Here is a 5,514-nt window from a genome sequence, read left to right as displayed (position 1 = left end):
CTTCCATCCATCAGGAGAAAGCCTTTTAATAAGCTAGGGTTTAATAAAACCACACACAAGTTTAACCAAATCTTTGCTAAAACCATCAGCTTAACGCAATAAATCCTTTAGGTGTAATGAATTTCTTTTCTCATGCACGGGGCAGGTAAAAAGGTGCCTGGTTTGGATTGATGAGAAAAGAAGGCAACTGGTGAGGAGTGATGAGAAAAGAAGGCGCCTGTCTCGTCCTACTTCGAGGAGAGACGTTGATGACCCTAAAATGTAATAAAACTAGAACGTACCTTGCTCCTCGTAAAATCATTAGTGTCAAAGATCTAACACTTGGTGTAAGACGTTAGAAGCTTTCCCTCTATTTTCCTTGCAGTGACTCGCGTACAAAAAGGTCTTAATTATTCCGCAAAATATTTTCTCAATAAGCGGAACCGTTGAGTTTTTTTCTACATAAGTGCGGAATTATTTTGATAAAAGGTTCGCCCGAAATGAAAACATTCGGTGAAAGGGGTAGAAAGTCGAAAGCCAGGGGTGGAAATTAAATTTTCACAACCTTTTAGCGGCAAAGTTTTCACCGGGCGTCATTAGCCGCCTCTGCTGTGTGGAATAAGTAGGTACCTAACCTTAGGCCAGGTATATCGGTTGCTTTAAAGCTCGGCTCGGTTGGAATGTCGAGCTTAGCGCAGCTTGGAATATAATCCGTAGAAAAGTCGGAAGCCTAGATATCAGTAATATAACACGTATTTTCTTTGATTTTAATAGATAAATGTGCTTCATTTTTCTATGCAAAACCAAATTACTGTCTACGCGAGTAGTATATCTCCGCTCACTACTGACATTGAGAGATAGAGAGTTTTCAAAATGTTAAATGTTTTAGGCGGGTTTAATTTGCTAGTTTATTTTTTTATAAAGTTCCCCACTTTAATCGGCATGGTGCTGAGTTTTAAATAGTTTTTGTTTTGCTGGAATCAAAAAAACTATTTATGAAATTATGACGAACAAACCTCCGAAAACACTGTTCTGTCGTTGAAAAATCTCTCTTATAAAATACCTTACCAGACTATTTGTCTATTTTAGATGGAATAATTAATAACATCAACATTCTACACCGCTCGATGAATATAATAGTTCATTCTGATAATATCAGGAAATTTAAGTATATTTTGGTGAGGTTGAAGTACGTAATTAATGACGTAAACGTCGTATTTGACATCTGTTACTGCCAGCACATCGTCGTCTAAAATAGGAACTATTCTGCATCTTAGCAAGGCTTAAGCGGTCGATTTAGTCCGCTTAAATTTGAGTGTGGAATGTGGTACATAGCTAGGATACGGACCAACTGATATACCGGGCCTAAGAGCGTTTTAATTATTAACGATTTCAAACGACGATCAAACGAGAAATTAATTGAAGGTAATATTAATTGGGTGTGAATGAACTATAAAATGTGTAATCATTTTATGTCTACAAGCTGTTCGCACTTGGACAGGCCCAGGCCACAAACAAATAAGCACAAACTCGACAACTAAAATTTACACATCTTCGGATCTACCGGATCTGCCCTGATGATGGACACTGCAACGCTGTCCGAAACGTCGGTTAAAGAAGGAGTTAGCGCAACACGGCATAACACCCCAAAAACAAACAACAAAAATGCTTTTGGCCGTGAGAATCTAAAAACTTACCAGAATCTAAAAACTTACTCTACAAGCTTGATTATTTTGAAACATATTGAATTATCTCATGCAAACGGTCTTTAAACATAAATTAATAGTAGTGCTGCTTGCATAACGTATCAACACCAACAAATTTGCAAACATTCAGATCTTCATTCAAACTTTAACCTCCATAAACAAAACATTCAAGTTTATTGTAATCTTCTTATATAAATAGAGAGGATAGTCGATGGTTTGGCTTTGTTTATACAAATGTACATTTTTTCAGAAATGTTGCATACTTCAAAACAAGAGAAAGGTCACTGTCTACGTGAGATTTCAAAAACCACCTCAGTCCCCTTTTTTCAACTCTTCTCAGTGAAATATTGCACACTCGACGTGACTTTGTCTACTTTGTCTATTTGTCATAGACATGTACAGACTATGGGTACTAGAGTATTTTTATGTTTTCCGCTTAGGAATTTATCACATTTTTAAATGATCGGTATTTATGTGGGTTTCAACCATTTTTTTTCCTAGTGTTTTCAGCAAAATTTTACCTACTCTGATTTAAGCTAGCGAATTATAAACAAACTTTTGAGAAAATAAAAATTTATATTAAAAACACAGTGAGAATTTCAAAAAACTTAGAGATTACAAAACGTCCATTTTAAATGACAACGATTCTTGGAAAAGCACCGCTTGCAATTAATAATAATACGAATAAATAATATAATTTTGGTGAATTAGGTTTGCAAATACATACAGGTACAGTCATAAAACTACATTAAAGTGAGTGTAATTAAATACCTGAACAAAAACGACCATATTTACGATATTTAATTGCAGATATAATTTGTACTAATATATATTTGTACTATTATATTTTCATAGTAAGAGTTAAGGCGCCAAAAATGTGCATATTTTTAGTGTGCCTTATATCGCCACAAATATAGATACATAAGAGACATAAAAATCCCTTGGCAAACGGAGACGCTTGATTTCAAGCGCAAATGTGGTTTTTATTTATTTTGTGAATAATTTTATAAGAAAGATCAAAGTTAATCAATGAAAACTGTCACAGATAAGTTATTTTTTATTTGCGTTTATAAATTTCTATTATTATTATTATTAAATGACCTGGCAGCATTCTGGATATGCCCTCATATCTCATTTCACAATAAGTTTAGAGTTTTTTTAACTTTAAAATATGTTAATCATTTCTTCTCTCCAAATAAGAATCCAATCGAGCTTTAAATTGGTTTATATTAGTAATATCGATGACGTGTGAGGAAGTTCATTCCATGCACCCACTACTCTATTGAAACAGTACAGTTTTTAGTAGTTTACGCTTGTATTTTTCTAGAGTTATTAATTATTTTATTTTAATTCTACTCAAATGATAACGATAAGAAAAGCTTGAATTTATCCAAATCCCATTCTTGGTATTTATTGTGTAAACTTATTCGTAGGAAAGATTAATTTAGATAGTTACTTAGCACTAAGCTTCGCTTTAAGCCCTTTTCAGATGCGAGCGAAATAATCGGCGTTAATGTGTAGGTACCTTTAAATTTTTTTAATATGCGTAAGTTTTAAGTTTTTTAATGTGTACTTTTAAGTTAAGAAAGTGAAATGTTTATATTTCTTCTAACGTAAAATTTAAAAAAAAATGTAAGACCCGCCGGCACCCGTTCGCTATTCAAGTGCACTCTCAATTTGGCCTTCATAACTCTGAAGAGATACACCGATTGAAGTGTACTATGGGCGTGTCTGTGAACTCTAAATAAGCTCAATTTCTCGTCCTTTCCAAAACGGATAATCAAATTCATCGGCTATCCGGTGCCTAGGAGTTGAAAGGTCTTACTTACATTGGCGACAAAAGTTTTCCTTCAAATCAGTAGCTACAGATCATACTTCAGTGGCTAAATACAGTCTCTAGAGTTTTTAGTGCCAATCTTGGGGACTCCCGTGTGCAGGCTCCTTCAGTTTCCGTACAAAACCCGTATTGTGAAATTTGTATCGCGCTGAAAGACTGTTTATATGAATGAATCATAGGCACGTGAAATGAGAAAGCTTTCTCGGCGCCAGGATAGCAGCAAATAATAAGGTAATAACAAGGTAAAAAGTGCCGGTTTCAACAACGCAGTCCCACGGAGCTTTCCCAACAGTTACTCCAAGCTTTCACGCTTATCGCTGTCTTTTATTAAAGGAATAAAAGTTATTACCTACAGTAAGATATTCGCTTACATGAAATAAAGTAGCGGGCTCACTCTTGCCGTAATAGTTAGTATTAAGCCTATAATATAGGGTATATAGACGTTCGCACGGCAGTTAAAATGCGTGAAACCTGGTGGGCGAATGTTATATACATACGTTTACGACCGCTTTACATTTGTCATACTAACTAAGCTTTGCCAAGGTTGATAGTATGACCAACCTTTCGTCAGAGACCTGACATTTTTCTTGCATGTTTTTTAGTAGTGACGATACGGTTGTATCACTGTTGTCAGGAGTACTCCAGTCGTGGTGGGACCTTTTCATTCACTTTTAGGGAAATGGTAACACAGGCTCCGAGGATGGGAAGAAAATGGGATTTAATCAGCCAAAATACTAATACTGATAGCAACACTGTTATAATTACGGGAGATTTTTCTTCGATGGTAGCACGAGCCGATATAGATTTGTATAATTTTGTAGACAGTGATCGAGGAATGGATTAAACATTTTAGTGATTATTCTCGCATTTAGTATTATTATTCCTCTTTCCTTCCCCTGTAATCGTTTTATCTCTTTCTTCTTCCTCTTTCCTGTATTTCAATATCATCGAACCATTTATTGGATTACCAACACCCCACCATAGGTCACCCCAATTACTTCACTACCTTTGGTGACTTAACAGGGGTACCGGGTTCATGGGGTGAGGTTTGTCTAGGTCTTGGCGGCAGATGTGTTTATCCACCTACTGCGCGGGGGATCGGAGAAACTGCTTGAGAGAGACCTTTTGACCTCTCCAGCCGGACTCTCTCGATCCATCGCCTTCCACCGTATTGGGAGGGATGATTGACTCCCCAGATTCCTACCCCCCCATACCTCTTTCCTTCCCAGAACTTTCTCTCCTTCCTTTCCCTAAAAAATACTCCCCACACAGCATCCCCAAAAATGAAATAGGCCCTGAGGGATTTTTTTCCTCATGTCTTCAATTTCCTTTTGAATACACACTTTTGATTAGTACCTAATAGATAACATTAAAACATGTGTTTTTACTTTAACAACATGACGTACTAAATGTGAGATTGTACGTATATACTTGTAAGTAGTAGCAATATAGGCACACCCGAATCATAATCATTAAACATGAGGCGAACACTTTCCGTTGGGGATTTTAGGAACGAACGCCTTTTCGAATTCTACAAATCGATTCACAAATTCAATGTTTCATCAAAGGACCTGCCAAAGCGCTAATTAAATGTACCTACCTGTTTTTAATTCAGATTTCCTGAATCTCAATAATACAACGTTTCATTTTACGTTCGTAAAATTCATCTTCCTAAACCTTTTTGTTCCTCAGAAAGCATGGTTACAAAATCCACCAGCAATCAGTCTGATTGCTCCATAGATTACAATAAAAATAATATTTCATTGATGTACATTGATGCCTACGCACTCCTGCTCGTTTGTGAATCAAATTCAAAACAGGCGTTCCACAAATAATTTAACGTTTATGTTACAAGTGTTTTTCATTGGCTCAATTTTCTGGAGCGGGGAAAATGGCCGCCAGTAAGACCGATCCTCTCGTGCGATCGGAAGCGCTTTGATTTTGATATTTTTTAAAAACAAAACAAATGCACGTGCGCTTTTATTTGTCATG

Source organism: Hesperophylax consimilis, chromosome 6 (genome assembly GCF_061612785.1).
Source record: "Hesperophylax consimilis isolate HC1 chromosome 6, BYU_Hcon_1.0, whole genome shotgun sequence".
In the NCBI taxonomy this organism is placed as follows: Eukaryota; Metazoa; Arthropoda; class Insecta; order Trichoptera; family Limnephilidae; genus Hesperophylax; species Hesperophylax consimilis.
Note: the sequence above shows the minus strand (reverse complement) of the source record.